The sequence below is a fragment of the Miscanthus floridulus genome, chromosome 8 (genome assembly GCF_019320115.1).
Source record: "Miscanthus floridulus cultivar M001 chromosome 8, ASM1932011v1, whole genome shotgun sequence".
Taxonomy (NCBI): Eukaryota; Viridiplantae; Streptophyta; class Magnoliopsida; order Poales; family Poaceae; genus Miscanthus; species Miscanthus floridulus.
In genome coordinates, this window is record NC_089587.1 from 51,586,770 (window position 1) to 51,606,986 (window position 20,217).

Sequence of the window (20,217 nt, forward strand, 5' to 3'; positions counted from 1 at the left end):
TATGACTCGATGAGAAAACCACAACAAGACTACCAAGATATGATAGATATTATCCAGAGGTAATTTCGGGATCTCTAGCAACTATATATACACACAAACATGATGATTAACTATATCTGATGACGTGGCAAATTTTTTATTGGGCAGTGTTTGGAAAACCTTTATTGAGAAGCAACACATGGAAAAATGCAAAGCGCCACTGAATGTAATCCCTTTGAAAGTAAGTCCCCTGAATCGCATCATCTTTATTAATTAAACATATAGCTTTCACCGGATCACCAGATTGGATGACAAATCTTTTTCTCGTAAAGTGGTGTCTGAGGCAGGAACAGGGGAACAACTACTGTGGTTACTATGTTTGCAAGTTTATCAAGGTGCTCTCCCAAAGAACTCCTACAGAGAGACTCAAAGTACGTTAAAAATACACTATATATTCATTTAATTATTATTATTGATTGTGTTACTATGTCTTTATATATATATGTACATATATTAATTTATTTTCCTTTAATTCAAACCTGTAGACTCGATGGTTGGAGGAAAAGGTCATACGGCAAGACCAAATCAAAGCAATTCAAGAGTCTATAGCCGGATTTTTTAATGAGCAGGTCATCGATTCTAAGGGCGAGTTCTACTTCGACCCAACACTGCCATTGAAGCCAAGCTAGAGGATGAGAGAAAACTTGTTATGTCACAACAACTATAATGCAATCTTTTGTAATATATGCACATGAAATAATATAATGTAAAATACACATATGCATGCATGCATGTAAATATATATATGATGCATGCATGCATGCATATATATATATATATATATATATATATATATATATATATATATATATATATATATATATATATATATATATATATATTTCTATGCTTGAATTGTGTGATTTAATACGTTCATTGTGCTTGAACCGAAACATACTATATGCGCGTATAAATGTATAATTAGCAGCGTACAATACGACTTCGAAAACCTATTTTGAAAAGAAAACAAAAAAATGAAAAGAAAAGAAAAAAGAAAAAAACCTTTAGTCCCGGTTCGTATTACCAACCGGGACTAAAGGTGCCGGCCATCGTGGCATGTCAGGAGGCACCTTTAGTCCCGGTTGATGTTACCCACCGGGACTAAAGGTCCTCCTTTAGTCCCGGTTCCTGACCCGGGACTAAAGGACCCCCCTTTAGTCCCGGATGCTTGCTCCCGGGTGGGGAACCGGGACTAGAGGGGGTTCCCCACCGGGAGTAAAGCTCGGTTCTCTACCAGTGGCCTAAATATATATATAGCACCCCAAGGGCACCATTTCTTTCATCATTCGATACATACCTACACATTAGTCCTGCAAACTGCAAAACATGGATGGGTTTGCACAGCAGCATCACCAACTGTGGATCCGGCCATGGCCAAACCGTCTGCGTCACCGGCGCCAGTGGGTTCATAGCATCCTGGCTTGTGAAGCTCCTCCTTGAGAAAGGCTACATCGTGCGTGGCACTGTCCGCAACCCAGGTGGTCTCTGCTAAAATTGCATTGATAGAGAGCAACAATATATATACGTACGCCCCATTCATTACTATAGATAGATTTGAGCATTTGTAGCCGTCTCTGCAAATTGGTCCAAACCGAACCGTATCTACTAGAAAATTAGAGGCGACTGGGTCAGACGCCTCTATAGAGCCTAGCTGTAGTAGCTAGCTAGTGATTATATTTGCGCCTTCACCAATTTGTTCTTGTCGCCTTAGCTTCCACAAACAAACAACTGCTACCTGCCATGGCCATATCAGCATGCATGCATGGTTGTTACCAATAATATTCACTAGTCCATTACGCGCGCCCTCGCGCGCGCCGGCAAATCACCCGGTTAAGGCGCAGGTAAAAAATATGTTTAATATTTACATGGAAACAATATTAGGAGTTTAATGTAGATATGTCATGTACAAAAACTGAAAGATTAGAGCCCTTTTTATATTTAATATGGTAAAACTATTCATAATTCTAAACATGAAATGCTTGATGGGGTAGATCACATTTCCTAGCAAAAACATAGAAGCCAATGCAATAAACTATTTCAGGTCTTCACACTGCATGAGAAATATTCTAAAGCTTCTGTTTTCACACCGACCATCAACCATGAGTATTGATGTTTTTTTTCTCTAGAGTCACATAGAGATTAGAAATTAGAAGAAGTAAGGAAATGCCATTTACCTTACCCGTGTATTTATGTCTTCATGGCCTACACCCATGAATTATGCATTTAAGCCACCAGTCATAAATTTAGTGGTAAGTTTACATACAACAGCTCCAGGAAAAACAATTTTGGAATAAAAATAGTCAAATTATGAATTGTGATGAGGCATTTGAACTTGCTTGAATATTCTAAATCCATACAGAAACAACTAATTAACTATTTCTAGATCTTAACATCCTACCTTCTTCATTTATACAGAATGTTTAATCTCTTGTTAAAATAAATATAACTGTTTCATAATCCACAAGATCATGCTACCTTCCTGCTAGAAACTTGAGCTACAAAAGGTACTCTATCTGTAAACAAATATATCAATGAGAAAACTATTCTATAAAGCAACTCAAACATCTAAATAAATGGTAAATGCTGATTTATAGTCTCGGCACAGACGTAAACAGAAAGACAACTTGAGGGGTAGTTTTACCTGTATCTTTGAAGCCAGAACATAGCAACATGTACCATTTGAGTATCAAATCAAATTTGAGGTTCATCGAATTAAGACATGAATGTATCAAATCAAATGTTTAAGACTATGTGTGCTCTTAGGAGGCTTGCAGCCTGCCTGACGGGTGGCACTGTGCCACCCTGAGTTCACGGCAACTGCAGCCGAAGTGTAGAAAGCAATATCCATAAAAACATATGAAGATGCCCCAGAATAAAAAAGAGCATAAAACACAAACAGTGATAATCATGACTGCATATTCTCAAATGGTATAGCTGAGAAGAAGATATTTGGTGTCAAGCAACATTGGCACTGACATGTGCGGGAAGAAATTGCAAAATAGCAATGGCATGTAAATATTTTCAGGTTTGACATATATGAATACCTCACTCGCAATGACAAAGCAAAAAATCATAAAAGAGTGATAATCATGACCGCTTCTTGCAGCCGTCCATGTTAGCAAAAATCACATCGTATATTTCAGATAAAGATATTTGTTTGTAGCATCATCAACATTGACATATGTTCAACCAAAAACAATGCAAAATAGCAAAGGCACAAAAATATGTTCAGGTATATTAAAAGGACCTCACAATCATCATCACATCATCAGCAATGGCATATGCTCAGACTTAAATAACTAAAACAACACCATAGTCACACACTTATAATCCAGAAGAGGCACATAGAGGAGACTGCAATGGGATCAATACAGAGTAGAGGGATGGTCTTGCTTCACCTAGGAGACGCCAAGAAACGAATGCAACAGAGGGGGCACCACGGTCACAACCGTCGGAGCTAGCCGCGGCGGCGCAGCGCACAGATATTGCAGTTCACCAAGTAATAAATTACCTTCCTAGTAAGTCCAACTGCTAATACATCATTGGCAATGAGTTGTGTGCTCAGTAATAGAACAACCGATAAATCGTATGAAGAAAAGACATCATTGACAATGGCTGTATACTAACTAACAAATGGATAAAATGTGCAAGTAATATAACGACATAGTCACGACAAAGGCACCGAAAATAGCAAGATTCATGGAAGAATGAAATAATTATATAATCATTACTGCACAATTCTATTGTCTCAGTCTTTAAAGAATCATCATTGCACAATCCCCAAGCCTCAGTAGATGACATGAATGAAACAATTAATCATCAATGTACAGGTAAGGACATCAGTTTTGCATAGGAGAACAATAGGACACGATGGACACGGGGCGACCTTGCTCGCTGCAGCCAAGAGGGGAGGGGAGGGGGGGGGACGATCCCCGTAGTGAGGAGAGGGAGTTTAGGGGAGGGGAGGGAGAAGGGGAGAGAGCGCACGCTGCAGTTTAGGGTTTGGACCGTACCTAGGGTTTCGTCGACCAAAGGAGCTCACGCTCCCCGACTGGAGGAGGCATTGAGGAGGTCGTGCGGAGGATGGGGGAGAGGAAGGAGGCCACCGGCCCCACCCACGCCGGCGCGCCGCCCGTAGGGGCGCCGTCGCCTCATGCTCACCGCCGCCTCGGGAGGGAAGGGGAGAGAGGGAGAGTAAGGGGAGGGAGGGCGGAGGAGGAGGTGGATGGGCGCCGCTGCACGCGGACCGGTGGCAGCAGCTGGGCGGCGCTGGCTGCAGCGCCACAACAGAGCGGAGGGAAGCGGAGCACCGGGACAAGACGCGCAGGAGGCAGTGGGCAGCGCCGTCGTTGGCCCACGGTCCTCCACCATGGCACCAATGACCATGGCCTCCGGAAGGTTTTTGGCTGCACAGATCGGACGGGAGGACAGACAGATCCGGCCATGGAGGCACCGGATCCACCAGATCCGCCGGTTTGGGCCTTCGCCAGCAAGGAAGACCGAGCCGACAAGCCTACATCGACGTCCGTCCCCGGCGCCGGCGAGGGAAGGGGAGGGGGAGGAAGGGAGAGAGCGAACCTTAACCTACGCAGCGGCCGGGCAGCAGAGGCCAGTGGCCAGTCCTTCCGCGGAAGTGCCGGCAGCGGCGGCGGCCCACGTCGCCCCGGCTGCACGCACTGGCTGCCGTCGCCCTGGCCGCATCGGGAGAGAGAGAGAGAGGTAGCGAGCGGAGAGGAGAGAGAGGGGGGGGGGGGAGGGCACGCCTGGGGGGGGGGGGGGGACGAGGAGGGCGGCCACAGCTGCGCCGCCCCGCCCGTGCGCTCCGTGCACCGTCGCCATGGTGGCATGGATCGAGAGAGGGGGGAGAGAGAGAGAGCGGAGAGGAGGAGGGCGTCGGGGTCAGGGAGGGACGGCGAGGGTTTCGTAGCGGGGGCGATGCACTGAAGCGGGCGGTGGAGCCAATATGGACCGTCGATCGCAGAATCGGACGGCCAGGGGAATTCGGGGCGATGTGGCCACCCTGAGAGGCGGCCAAACCAAACTGCTTTAATATATACTAATACTAATACTAATACAGGCAATCCCAGATGATGACGCAAAGAACGCGCACCTCAGGGCGCTGGACGGAGCGGCGGAGCGGCTGACCCTAGTGCGCACAGACCTGCTGGACAAGAAGAGTCTCGCCGCGGCGTTCCAAGGCTGTCAGGGCGTCTTCCATGCCGCCTCCCCGGTCACTGACGACCTGGTAATATTTCACTAGTAGTAAGTCTCTTTTTGATGATCGAGGAAACTAAATGCATGCACGCAGTAGAAAATGATGGAGCCGGCGGTAAACGGGGCCAAGAACGTGACCAATGCCGCTGCGGACGTCGGTAGCGTCTGGCGCGTGGTGTTCACGTCGTCGATCGGCACGGTGTACATGGACCCTCGCCACGGCCCCGGCGCCGAGGTAGACGAGACGTGCTGGAGCGACCTCGACTACTGCAAGAACACCAAGAACTGGTACTGCTACGCCAAGACAGTGGCGGAGCAGGCGGCGTGGGAGCTCGCCAGGCAGCGCCAGGTGGACCTGGTCGTGGTGAACCCGTCGCTGGTCCTCAGCCCGCTGCTGCAGCCGTCGGTGAACGCCAGCACGCGGCACATCCTCAAGTACCTCGACGGCTCCGTGCGGACGTACGCGGACGCCGTGCAGGCGTATGTCCACGTGCGCGGCGTCGCCGACGCGCACGCGCGCGTGTACGAGGACCCCGGCGCCCACGGGCGGTACCTCTGCGCAGGCCGCACGCTGCACCGCGTCGAGGTGTGCCGCGTCCTTGCCAAGCGGTTCCCGGAGTACCCGGTGCCCACCGAGTGCAAGGGCGGCGCGGGCGAGACGAAGGTAGGGTGCCGGTTCAGCAGCCGGCGGCTGGCCGAGCTCGGCGTCGGCGTCACAGAGGCCGGCCTCTGCCTGTACGATACGGTCACCAGCATCAGGTCAAGGGCCTGCTTTCTCCTACTAACTCAAATCCAACAGACGAGGTTCTTTGATCATACCACAACGCTTCATCACTCATCCCATCCCGACTCAGAACCCCCACGCGTGACTCCTCTCCCCCATGCCCACCCCTTCTCTGCCCATCACACAGCGCACTCCGCTCCTGCCCTGTGCGCCTCCCCAAACCTCCCTCGCCGCCACCCACGCCACCCCGCCGTTGCCCCATCACGCTAATCAAGTCCCCCGCCCCTTCCGACGCCATTCAAGCCCATCCTCAAGTCCCTGGCGGCCGTGAGCGATTGCTCGATGCTCGGAACGAGAGCAGAGATTCCTCGTCTTGTGGAATGCACGCCGGCGGGAGGCCACGATGCGCGAACGCCCCAGCGGTATCCCATGGTCACGCTGTCACCACGCCGGGACCCCCGGCGGCTCTAGCCTAGCCCTCGCACGGACGTCTGGCGTCGCCAGGCTAGCACGGTCGGTTGGATGCGTAGCGGCAGGCCTTGACGTGCCACACCCTAGAGGTCGTGGGCAGGCTAGCACCCGCACGGAAGCGCGGCGGCGGCAGCTGCGGGAGGCCGCATGCAGATGACCGCCGGTAGGCTAGCACGCGCGAAGCCCGAGACAACTGAGCGCAGTGAATGTGGCCTCAAGGTATACTCCGATGACGCTGGAGCACGCGGGTTGTTTGCCGGGGACAAATGGAGCCTCTAACATATCATATTGCTAATTCATGGCCAGTTCATTGATACTCTGATGACGCTGGAGCACGCGGCTTGTTTGCGGGAAACTAGCAAATCATGACTACTGGCCTAGATGCAAAAAAAGAGAGTATAATATAAGTAAGTAAAGGAATGATAATAACATATTTGTTTTGTATCAACTGTGTATTTTCAATCGGGCGTCATTTCTTATATTTATATAGGACGGTCAGTCTTCCCAGAGTATAATTATAGAATAAAACAACCGAATAGAAGAGTCTAGTCTAGTTTTTTTTAGACGAGTCCTAGTCTAGTTTAGGTGTACGAGAATCAACCTATTCGATTTAACAAACCGATGTCCTGTTCGTTTGGTTGATAAGCCATGATCGAAAGTATTGTTGGCTGATTTATTATGAAAGAAAAATATTGTTCGTTGGCTAAAAAAGTACGACTTTTAAGCCAAGCGAACAGGGCGTAAACCGATCGACTTTAGACATAGACACGTGTAGTACTTGAACTTGTATTGTTTGATATAAAGATATCTCTATAAAGAAATTCTGCTTTCAAAAGACGGGTAGCGGATCGGGCCACGTCGCCCATTAGCCCATTAGCCGTCCGATCAAGCAGACAAGCAACGTGGTCCGTCCGATGGTGGAGCGGTTTGGGTATCTACCTGCTTCTCTGCCCATCCGACGGCTCGCGAATCTTCACGGCCCGTTGGCCCGTCTTGCTCCTCGGACGGATGAGCGGCGTGCAGAAAGGGTGGCGCGGCGATCGGCGAGGAGATGCGAACGCGTCCAGCCACACGGACGCTACCGCCAGTTCAGTTGCGGATCGATCGAGTCCCTCATCCATCAAGCCAAGACTTAGACCTGAAATCTCTCGAGCCTCATGGAGTCAGGGCATGTTTGGATAAAGACCTGGACTGAAATGCCTGGACTGGACACCTGCCTGTAATCTTCCTGTGATTCATTTGGTTGGCATCCTGAGAAATCTGCCTGCTACGAGTTGCCTGTGAGCAGGCATAGGAAATCGACTGCCTGGGCTACAATCCAACTTGCCTGGACCTAATCACCCTACAGGAAGCCACGTGAGACACGTCAACCAAACGCTGCCCCGTCCCTCTGTCTACTTCCAGGACGTCAACCAAACAAGATATGAAAAACAGACTTGCCTGATCAGGCAATTTTGCTTTTGGGTTATAGGCAAGTCACAGGCAGCTCAAAAGCCCAGGCAACACATCCAGGGTCCTATCCAAACATGCCCTGCGCGTCGACCTATTCACTCGGGTAGAGGGCGGCAGCACGGGTGCTGCGGTGGTGGCAACCGGCAGGCCACCGGCGCAGGCGTTCACCACTGCGAATGCCACTACGGCCAAGCGACGAGGCGGCCAGGGAGCTCCATTCCTCCCTTCCCCGGGCAGCACTAGTAGTAGCATCGCTCCATCAAGCGCAGCAGCAGCAGCACGAACACGCGATCTCCACCGTCGCATCCAGGCTCACTGGACGATCGGGGTAGGAACCAACGGATGCGCAGCCACCTCCTTCCGCTGGTAAGCATCACACCTGCTGACCCGCCCTTTCACCCCCCGTAGGCCGTAGCCCTCTCCGTGGGGTCCCTCGCCACTGCTCCTGGATGTGCGCTATCTGCTCGATGAAATGCCGCTTCGCCTCGACCATGCTTGCTTGCTGCTTCTCCCTTGATTTCTCTATCTTCCGTCGTATCGGCCGAAACCACGGTGGTCACCATCGCAGCTGCTCCCTCCCCCCTCCCTCGCTTGGATCGTGTCGCTCCGAGCCCCAGAACAGCAGGGTACCACAGCCAGCGTCTCACAAGGACGGATTAAATATATCTTAAATGTTATAAAGGTAATTTGCTAGCCTGTACATTCTCTAATCGTCTCCTGTTGATGAATCAAACATTCAGTGCCACTCACATAATCACAATATACATCTTAATATATTTTGATTAATCTTTCTAATCCCATTCATTTTTATAGGAGCTGGAATGTGAATCGTACCACAACAGAATTCAATATCTCTCACTGGTGGAGTTAATTAAAGGTGCATGGGCTTAGACTACCGATGTCGGCTAAAGATCTGGTGAACCACCTGGATATCTTCGTCTCATAGAAGATCACCTCAGACAATCCAGCATTAGCCAACAATTAGGTGCTGACCAAGGAAACACTTGAGGAGATTGCTCAGCACCATTTTGGTGACATATAAGGTCCACCGGTTTCTGTTTCAGACGAGAAATTACTGATTAATAATGATCAGGGTGGACCCCTCTGCTGCTTGATTCAGAAAGACACAGCGCTGCTTGCCATGCCAAATCCCTCATTGCTTGTTATACAAAAATAATTTCAACTCATGTTTGGCCATTCTCCTTTGATCTGTACCTTGCATCATAGTAAGAAGATAGACCCAGCAAGGACATGCTGCTAGCATAAAGGTATATGTCTCCTATTCTTCTCTCTGAATGCTACCTTACTCAATAGAGCAAATCTCATTTCACCTTTTGTATACAGTGGGACGAATTAGTTGGAAGCTTCGATGATTAATGAAACGTCCGTTGATAACTTTTTAAAATATGGAACATGTTATTCTGTTAAGCAGGTTCAATTAATTATAAAAGGCTCTAGAGTTCCAGGTTGCAGAGATCAAATGCTTTTTTAAATGTATGGAATCTTGAGTGCTAATAAATTATTTTGACTATTGATGAATTTGCAAAACAAGAACTCTATGGTTCTGGAGCAGTTATCATTTTTCATGGTCATTTTTTTGTATTTTTCATTGGACATTGGTACCGATGCAGCTTTCTGTTTTAGTAGGGGGTTATTACTCCCCTCGTGTGTCCTACTGAAAAATTTCAACACACGCACACACACACTCTCTTATGAAATTCAAAGGACCAGTTGAACTTGGTAATACTCTGTATACCTAATGTGTCTTAAAATTAAAAGGAACAGTTAAATGTGGTTATACTCTGTATACATAATGTATCTTTTGCTCTTGAAATAGAGAAATATCCAACCAGATTCCAAAATAATAAGATAATTAACATAGCAAAAAATACAGCAAGGGAAGAGAATAAGAAAAGAACAGAATAAGTGTTGCTCTTTCAGAAAATTATTGTACTCTCTTCTTCTCGAGGCATGGTAACATTTACACCTAAACACTTTATTTTCCTTGCACTAAAGATATATGTAAGTGTTGTTCTTTCTGAACATGTTCGCTTGTTGGTTTCAGCCAGGGCTTATCAGCCAGCCAACGGTGTTTTTCTCTCACAACAAACCAGCACCAGTCGGGCTTATCAGCCCAGAAACCAACCAGCGAACAGGGCGATTAAATAAAGTTAGGGGCTGCACTCTTGAAATCTGCCCTTAAGCATCAGTGAAGCTTATATAGCAACCACCTGAATACCATTAAGTTTCAAAACTCCGACGAAGGTAATAAAAAGACATTAGAGTATAGCTTTTTATTAGTTACTCAATCTTTTATGTTCTTCCCATAGAAATTTTGCTACTTCTATGTTTGATAACTAAAGATAGTGATAAAAAATGTCACACTCTGATAGGGATCGTTGGCGCTATCTTCATACGCTCGCAGCTGGCTTTATCCATAACTATAAATTTAGCTACAGAAAATATTCAGTTTTTAGCTATAATTACATGAAGCCTGTTTTATCATCATTTGCTTTATACTATCTTGAAGACAGACAAATTTAACTGTATAATAAGTGATCTAAGTGAACACCCTTTCACCAAGATTATTTCTGAAACAACGTTCACAGATCAAACAATGCCAGTGCAACCTCCAATTAAATTTGATCGTTTATGCCTTTTCTCAGCTTGTTAGTAGTCATTCTTGCAATTGCTAAAAATATATCACATTGCTACATCAGCATGCACGATATTTACTTTGTTGCTCCTATATGTCAAAAACTTTATAGCTCATGTCCTCATATCTCGATCTCCAAGTCACTTAAAACCTTATAAAGGAGGTGAATTTCAACCATTTCGTTGTTCTCACAGGCTGGTTGCTCCAACAAGGACGCGGCAAAGCCTCGCCTGGTTTTCTAGTATATACTCATATACATCGTTATCATGTCCCGACCAGCACTCAACCAAATAAGCAAATCGGTCACCTTCCTGTTTCCCTGATCGTACTGCTCTGCCCATTGGACTAATGCGCTTCGTAGTTTGACGCATGCACTGCTTCCTAGCTTCTTGGCCTCCATAGAATTGAATCTTCACATCCATGCTGCTGCTACATGCATCATACACCTGCACGCTCTCCCAACCTTGTTTGCTTACAGTACTTTCACCACATTGGAGGCGACTAGCAGTTAATTAATCCCTGTTTTCTTCATGCGCGCACTGAAGCTCGTAGCAGTGATACTTTAGGCATGTACATGTCGCAAGGCTGCATGGTGGAAATCCCTGGCGTGCGTGTAAGTCTCTTATTTTCAAAACGCAAGTTATATTGAACCGGCCTGTTAAAATGGCTTGGTGAAATAATAAGTAAAAAATAGGAAAATGCACAGAATAATAATACTGTGCGGCCCAAAAGAATTTTATTTGCAAGCAAATTCAGCCGAAAAGCTTTGGAAGAAGAGGAAAAATCGGGACCCAATTAAATGCGCGAGCCTTCTTGGCCCGTTTGATCGGATCCGACGCCTGGACCTTCTTCTCGTCCCAATAAGGGCTCATTTGTTTTGACCCGGAATGGCCCGGATCGTGGCCTGATCCGCCCGGATCGAATAGGCCCGGTTCGAAGCCAGGCCGGATCAAGAATGGCCGTTCGGTTAGATACGGCCCGGAATGCAAACCGGTCAATCCGGGCCTCCCCCCTCTGGCCCGGAATGGAGACGGACCCTCCTACGTCCGGAACCTATCCTGGCGACGGTGCGGCACGCGACTCGCGACTTGCGACGGAGCGGCATGAGGCGACGGCGTGGGGCATCGCGAGGGGACACGATGGCGCGGCACGAGGCGACGGCGACCGCTTCCCATCGAACGTTCGCGTTCTCCGCCGCCTTCTCGCCGGTAACGCATCACCCTCGTCTCCCTTGCCCCATTCTCTTCCTGGCGCTAGGGTTCTTGCTTGCCTACGCTCCATCCGTCGCTAGGTCTGGGCTGGCGATGATGAGGTCCGTGGACCAGTCGAGGAAGCGGTGGCAGTTCTGAGGAATGCCAGGAGGTGGGCCAGGAGCGGGTGTGCGGTGAGGCCGTGGGTGGTGGGCTTCTTCTTGGTCGTCAGGTGGTAGGAGATGTAAAGGAGGGGAGCAGGACGAGCAGGGAGAAAGCGCTTGCTTGCAGCTCGGATGAGGAGGAGGAACCCATTGCCGTTGACTTTGTAGCTTTTGGCAACAGCTCAAGCTCTACCTTCCTCCACCCCTGTTTTGCACTTACTTTTCTCTACTCTCCTCTCTGTGTTGGCCTCACAGTCACAGACTGGAGGAATTGGAATCTACAATATTTTTCCATGACTTCTTATACGTACAGTATTTACTATGCTTGATTCAGTGGTAACTCTGTAGCAACTGGCGACAACTTATTTCTTTATGTGCTCTATATGCTTGTGGTCATGTGAGAGATTAATTTTATTGCAAATTTTAACTTTAAACAGAAGCCTCATCTCTTGCTGCTACTACGTCATTTGCTCTAAAGCAACCCTGGGCTGCAGTTTCTTGGATGGGTGATGACTGTTAATCATGTTTATAAACATGAGTACTAGTAGTGAAATACCTAGTTAGTGATGATCGGGATGTATTTCTGGACTTCTGGTGTCTGTTTTTGTGCTCTTGTCAATTGTAGCATTTACGCATTCTCTATGATTGTTGCTTCTGGACTGATGTTTCTGGACTGCTGTAGGGAGGTGCTAGCTTGCTCCTAATGTTGGACTGCTACCTTGCTGTAGCATTAGCTATCTGTTAGAAAAAAAGAGCATGCTGCACTCTTATGGAAAACTATTGGAAAACCTTGGAAAAGTAGGGTAGTCAGCCAATGCAAGTAGATTGGAGCTACACCTCTGCTCCTTTTGAGTGAATTCACATTGCAAGCTTATTTTGATTTTCTTTTTTTTGCGAACATGAGCCAGGGAGAGGAATGTCCCTTTGTTTCAGTCTGTAGTGAAGACTGAAGTTGACATACCTAGCCTATTAGCTCACTTTGTTACTTGTATTATTATCTAGATGATGTCTTGATTTGCCAAATGATTTCTTGTTATCTCTCCAGCACCATTTAGAGTTGGGGAAGGTGAACCTCCGCCTTCTTGGGATCCGGTACCAACTCCAAAAGGTACTCCAAAAGCTTCTATATGACTATAAGTTTATATATGCTTCTATAAGACGGCTGTAATCTTTATTACAGCTTGTATATGACATGGTCATTAATATAACTTCTATATGACATGGTTAATAATATTTAGCTTCTATATGACTATAAAATTGTATGCTTCAGTCCTGCAATGCGTCTCTCACTACGAGATCGTATTAGAAAGAGGAGGGAGGAAGAAGACGATGACATGATGCTATTTATTTTCCCCGCCTTATATCTTATGAGTTCTGCTAGAGGAGGGGAAAAGAAGAAACGTCATACTTTGGAAGAAACAGGCGAGGTTAAAGTTCATAGACTCCTCGAGGGACATGTCAAGAACTGTCAAGTTGCATTTAGGATGGAACCACACATCTTTAGAGAATTAGCAAATTATCTTAGAAGCAAAAGGCTTGTTGTTGATACTAGGATAACTGTGGAGGAGAAGTTGAGTTTCTTCCTATACATGTTAAGTCACAACACCTCGTATGAGGATCTCCAAGTGTTCTTTGGGCACAACAATGACACCTTCCATCATCACATCAACCACTTCTTCAAGGTGGTCATCCCCACACTCTTTCGCCGTTACATTCAAGCTCCTGATCCTAATCAAGTGCATAAAAAATCCAAGACAATCCTAGATTCTATCCATTTTTTCAAGAATTGTCTAGGTGCCATTGATGGAACTCATATTCCTATTTCCATAGCCTCTGAGAAAGCTTCTCCTTTTAGAAATAGGAAGGGCACACTAAGCATTAATGTGATGGTGGCATGTGATTTCGATCTCAACTTCACTTTCATTTCTAGTGGATGGGAGGGATCGGCTATAGATTCCAGAGTGCTACGATCAGCTATGAGCAAGGGCTTCCAAGTACCTCTAGGCAAATTCTATCTGGTTGATGGAGGGTATGCAAATACTCCATCTTTTCTTGCTCCATATCGAGGAGTTCGATACCATTTGAAAGAATTTGGGGTTGGACATCGAAGGCCGTAGAACCCAAAGGAGCTCTTTAACCACCGCCACGCACTACTGAGGAACCATGTGGAAAGGGCTTTGGGGTTGCTTAAGATGCGCTTCCCCATTCTAAAAGTTGCCACATTCCTCATGTTGGAAAATCAAGTAAAGATACCTATAGCTGCTTCCATCTTCCATAATCTAATCCGATTACTTCATGGAGATGAGGAATGGTTAGATCATCAGCCGGATAATATCCCTCCAAGAAACTTTGTTGCTGTACCAAGTGGTGATCAAATGAATGACTAAATGTGGGTTTAGTACAAGGCAACGCTTTAAGAGACACCATTGCCCAAGAAATATGGGTTCAGTACCAGCAACATTTAAATTAGTCTTTGAATAGGCTGTAATAAGTTAATAAGCTTGTAATAAGCATGGATTGTAATTAAGTAGAGACTTCTTTTTAGTCTTTAAATTAGTCTTTGAATAGGTTGTAATAAGCTTTTGTCATGAATAAGCTTGTAATAAACTTGGCTTGTAATAATTGAATAAGCTTGTAATAAGTGAATAGGCTTGTGTCATATTTGACAGCGATGGTTGGAAAAGGCTCCCCGAAGCTCAATATGATTGCAAGGGCGTCACCAAAGTTGCACCGGTTCTTGGGTACAACAAGTGGTATTAAAAAGAAGGCTTCTCCTAAATGCAGTAAGGCAAAGAAGACTGGAGGTTCTTCGAGAGGTATGGTGTTTAATTCTCTGGTATTATTGCTGTTATTTCTCTGCTATTATTGCTGTTATTTCTTTGCAGCTGTTTGCTACTAAAAAGAACTTTCTTGAAGTAATTCTCTTCTATACAGTTTATTCCACCATGTGCTATTATAGTAGTTTTAGTAAACCTGTAACATGTAAACTGGTATTTCTTTACTGTTATTTCTATTTGCTGATTTTTGGTAACCTGATGTCTGACCATGGTTTACGTAGTAGTAAAGCAAAGAGCGGACTAGAATCTAGCCCTTGGGAAGTCCCTGGTAGACATTCTCCATGAGTATAAAGATAGTGGCTACAGAGGTGACAACGGATGGACCCCTGAAGGGTGGAATAAAATAGTGAAGGAGTTCCATCTAAGGAACAAGTATGTCAGCTAAAGAAAGACTATAGGATGCTCAAAGAGGCAAGGAGGTAGAGTGGGGCCACCTGGAATGAAGATAGGCATATGGTTGAAGGATCACCATCTATGTGGGATAACCTTGAAATTGTAAGTTGATTTCTTGAAGTAATTCTATGGATATCCTCATAGTGATAACCTCATATTTGATCAATGGTTCTCTTTGAATGTGCAGACATTCCCTAAAATTAGGAAGTTCCGCAATAGTAAGGCAAGATTTCTACTATTTAATGCTTTGGGAGAGCTTTATGATGGTAGGTTCACTTTCTATAGTTGCAAACAGTGCCAATCAATATATTCTTTCTGCTTCTCACTTTAGTATTTGTTTGTTTCTATCTTGCTGGTCTATATTATCCTGTGATTCACTTGACTTGTCTAGTAGTCTTTGATCAAGTATTTTTATAGTGCTGATGACTAAGCAACAATATGCTAGTTACAATAATGCTTTTCTACTAGTACTAACGACTAAGCAACAATATGCTAGTTTTATAGAGTTAGGTTATATGCTTCTACTTGTCACAATTTATAGATGTCAGAACAGCAACTCTACATCCATGTTCTTCTCATCTGTACTGTGATGAGTTTTCTTCGGTTCTGCACTACTAGTTGCTTTGCACCATATTTTCCCCCAATTAACTCCTAGTTGTCATAACTATATTGGTTCTCTTTATACTTGAATTTCATGAGGAAAGACCACTTTCTATAGCTATTTCCTTGTTATCGTGTAGGTCATTTGGCTGAAGGTACTTACAATCTAACTTCTCTTGAGCCACCACAAGAGGAAGCACCACTTCAACAAATTCATGATGTAGATGACTTGGACAACATTGAGGTTCATGAGGTACTAGATGAAGATGATTCAATCACTGAGATACAAGAGGAAGCAAGTGAGGTTGTAGCTGTTGAAAGAAATGGACAGCGATGTTCTCTGTCACGAGATGAAGAAAATGAGGTCGTAGCTGTTGAAAGAAGCAGGCAGCGAAGAACTACTACTACTACATCAAGCAAAAAACATGAAAAGGAAGAAAACAGACCTAAGAAGGGTGAAAGGATTGAAGAAATGATGGAGAGATACCTAGACATGAGGACTAAACAAGTACAAGATGAGTCTGCAGATCTAGCCAAAGAAAAGAAGGTTGCTCAAGGTAATGACTTCTCTATCAAAAGGTGTATATCCATTTTGAGCACAATGAGAGTGACAAAGGAAGAAAAGGAAAAGGCATTTGCAGTGTTCATCAAGAGCAAAGAAAATAGAGAGGCATTCCTAAGTGGTTGTGAACTAGATCGAGAAGCAACTTTGGTTTGGCTCAAAAATGCGATGGTCTAACAGGTCAGTCTACTTAATTGTTAAAAACTTAATTTTTTCCTTCTATTAGTTTAGGGGCTCAACTTTTTATTGTGTTACTGAACCGCACACTCAATGACAATCAAGTAGGGGCTCAATTTTCACTGCACTATTTGTTTAGGAGCTGCTTGCTTACTTATCAATCTTGCTATCTACTTTGTTGCTTGATTTCTGGCTATCATGGTTCCTATCTTACTTTTCTGAAATGAATCTGTTTCAGTCTTGTACCTGCAGTTGTACATTTTCCTTTTGAAGATAGTGAGTTAGTGATTATGCCAATGTTTTCCTAAACGGTAAACGTCCTTTACACGGTCGTCCTTCGTTTAGCATTTAGGCTGTTTTCCTAAATGGTTCCTATCTGTGTGTTCGTAGCGAGACGTAGATTCGTTTTCCAAACTTTTCATCCTGATTTTATGTTTGGTGTACTGTTCTAATTTAGATCTATTGTTGCTTCGTGTATGATTGTACGGATGTTTGTGTGGTGCTTTATGATTACATCCAGTCGGTGAGATATACGTGGTGATCAAGAAGAAGAAGAGCGTTGAAGATTAAAGCTTACCGAAGGATCGGTGTTATAAGGCAAGTATAGCATGGGATCTTCCTTATTGTCCTATACACCTTTAATCATTTAATTCATATTGCATGTGTCTACCTTGACTACCATTAAGGAATTCCTAGTACTTTATACCTTGTACCTTGATACCTTTGGGGTGTTGCATTGGGTAGTATGATGCTAGTGCTCAATTAAAGACCGTGATCTTGTAACTTGACTAATGGTATATGCAACAAACATTTAAAAGATGCTTTTTAGCAACATGGAACCAGGGGGCTAGAGCATTGGGCTATTTTTTTGGTTCTCTAGATTCCTCTTCCTATGGACTTATCTGTAAGTGGTCATCCGGGACTTACAGTACAGCTGTGTGGGCTATATGGCTCTACCTTTAGCTCAGTATGAGAACCTTTTCTAGCTTGTTAGTGGTTACCTTTATTGGCGTAAGAATGGCTTATCGAATCGGGTATAAGACAACCTCTACTCTTATGTGTATAGCCGTGATGGAATTGTGCCATTCAACAGGGGGGTTTCTATATCTGTTTGCCGAGTGAATCTAATAGCCCTAACTTGTTAGACGAACCTTTGAAAGGCTTCATAGTGAACCCTGCCGACCTTCCTTGGTAGTGGGCCAAGAGGCTGATTACTTCGGGCGAAAGGATAAATCACGACTCACAGTGAAAGTGTACAACCTCTGCAGAGTGTAAAACTGGTATATCAGTCGTGCTCACGATCACGAGCGGCCTTGAAACCCTTACGGAATAGATGATGAACATTGATGATACTGATGATAAAGATGCTCACTCTGTTTATGCTATTCATTATTCATGTTTACCTGATCATGTGTTTATGTGCTCGTGAATAAATTTGTTGCTACTCAATTGCTTAAAATCATGACTCATTAAAAGCTAATCGCAGTTAACCAGTGTCAGCATTTTGAGCCTCATGAACCCCATGTTATATTTGTTGAGTACAACATGTACTTATGCTTGCTTTACTTTTCAAATATTTGGATGAAAATCCCGGATGGGTACCAGATTGCTAGAGTTTGGAGGAATTAGGCTTGTGATCAAACAGTCAGTTGTCCCTGTGGAACTGGAGTCTTCGCTTGAAGATCGGAGTTGTCTTTCCGCTATCTATACTCTGAGGTTATATTCTTATACTAATATGTTATGTACTTAAGCATTGTCTATTGATATTACCCTTATTTATAGCTATATGTGAGATTTGACTTCCTGGGCTCACATATGGTGTGTATCTGGTTTTGTTCTTAAAACCGGGTGCGACAACAGCTGTTTAGTCCATTTAATACCATTTATCTCCGTTCCGTTTAGGCCGTTTAGACCGTTTCCCCGTTTTTTTACCGTTTAAACGGTCAACCGTTTAATTTCCGTTTACTCCCTAAACAAAACAGTTTACCACCGTTTACCGTTTAGCGGCCGTTTAAATGGCCGTTTAGATGAACACTGGATTATGCAGACCATTCAGTAGATTGATAATAGTGCTTGTATAATTTTCTTTTTCTCTTTTTTTTTGCCAAAGGATTTTTTATTAGTTGCCGAAGGATACCTGCAAGTTTAAAAGGATGTCAAACTTTTAATAGCATCCTAGTTCTTGTATTTGGTGAAATCCTTCTCTTGACATCTAGCTGCAGTCTTTCTAGTAGGCAGAAATACCAGAACAGCAGATACCATCAAAGTGAAGGACGTACTGTACCTTCAAAGCATGTTTCATTAATTGCTTCTGTTAATGTTTTTGTAATTGCAGCAGCACTGACAGAGGCCCACTCAACATGTGTTTTTTTGCAAGAGATAGGATAGAGCCTGTGAAGGCACTGACTAGTTTCATAACTAATCAAAGCTTTTAAACTGACATATTGATTCAATTATGCTTTGGTTGACTACATCGTGAATCGTTTTCGTTCAATTATTTGTAAAAGAAAGCTTGCTGTCATTTTCAGGGAGGAGACAATGATCAAGAAACATTGGATTGGACAAAATGCCTGGACACTTGAGTAGGCTTAGATGAGTTATCTACTGGTTTAAATTATGAAGATTATAATTCCATGAGTGGATCATGGCAGCCTTTTGGTGCACCTTTTTGTCACTTTTGGCAGTAGCTAGCATGTCCTTTATATGTGGCTGCACATTATCTGTGGTACTCTGCTATTGTTGCTGCCCATTGTCTCTACATTTATGAGAGTATGATGAGAGACTTGCAGATAAAAGAACTCCAAAACATGGGAGATTTTATCTATTTTATTTTGCTGCAATGTATGAGAGCCTGTTTTTGTTGCAATGTATTTCATGAGATGTATTTGTAGTACTCCAACACTTGTTCAGTACCACAAGCAAACGAACGTGGCCTAGAGAGATCAAGAGATCAGTCATGTTCCTGTTCCTGTTCCTGTTCCTGGACTGTCAGCGACGGCACTGCCTAACCAAACAGCAGGCAGGGAACGGTTACAGGCAGGGAAATGAGTGACAGGCAGGAATCCACTCATTCCTGGGGTGGAACAAATCAGCTCCAGGATTGGATCCTGAGCAAACGAACGAGGCCTAAATCTGCTGAGTGAGTGGCGGCGGGAAGCAACGGCACCACTCGTGTACGAGTCGGAAGTCAATGTGGTGCGCGCAGGCGCAGGTGATCACCGACCCGGCCTGCATCATCCACTATCGTACGCTTGCTCGAGATCCTTCATCTCCAACATGGCAAGTTGCCCACAACGTCTCATGCACACGGACGTATAGAAATGGAAGCTTTCGGTACATGCATGTATCCGTTAGGTTTGAAAAAATGAGCTCTGATGATTTTTGTTCCCAATAATTGATTTGCTTCCATTCTAGTGATTCAGATCTAAAGTGTCCATGGTATGAGATCTCTATCTAACTGATCTGTTTCGTCCTCTGTGGTTTGATCTTGATATAATATATTTGATTTCTTTCTAGTTTCGATCTGGATCCAGATCTTGGGCAGCGTCGGATTGGATATCTCGATTCGGATTCGGAGCCAGGTTCGTCAGGGCAACTTGGAGACAAGACCGGAACAGCATGAACGGATGGAAGATCTGATCACCCGTGTATACTATACATTTCAAATTGTTGATTTTTGACTTTCTGAAGAATCTTATTTCCATTTCAAATTTGAAATTAGAATGTGCCCACATGTGC

The 20,217-nt window shown here is 44.7% G+C and overlaps 1 long non-coding RNA gene and 1 pseudogene across 1 annotated transcript; both read left to right on the forward strand.

The window, feature by feature from the left end:
- The first annotated feature begins 1,369 nt into the window (after positions 1–1,369).
- Positions 1,370–12,592, forward strand: LOC136469056 (cinnamoyl-CoA reductase 1-like; annotated as a pseudogene).
- Positions 7,976–10,067, forward strand: LOC136472004 (uncharacterized). The gene is made up of 3 exons (XR_010762193.1): positions 7,976–8,582; positions 8,714–9,168; positions 9,966–10,067. It is a non-coding gene; the product is annotated as an uncharacterized lncRNA (long non-coding RNA).
- Positions 12,593–20,217: the final 7,625 nt, after the last annotated feature.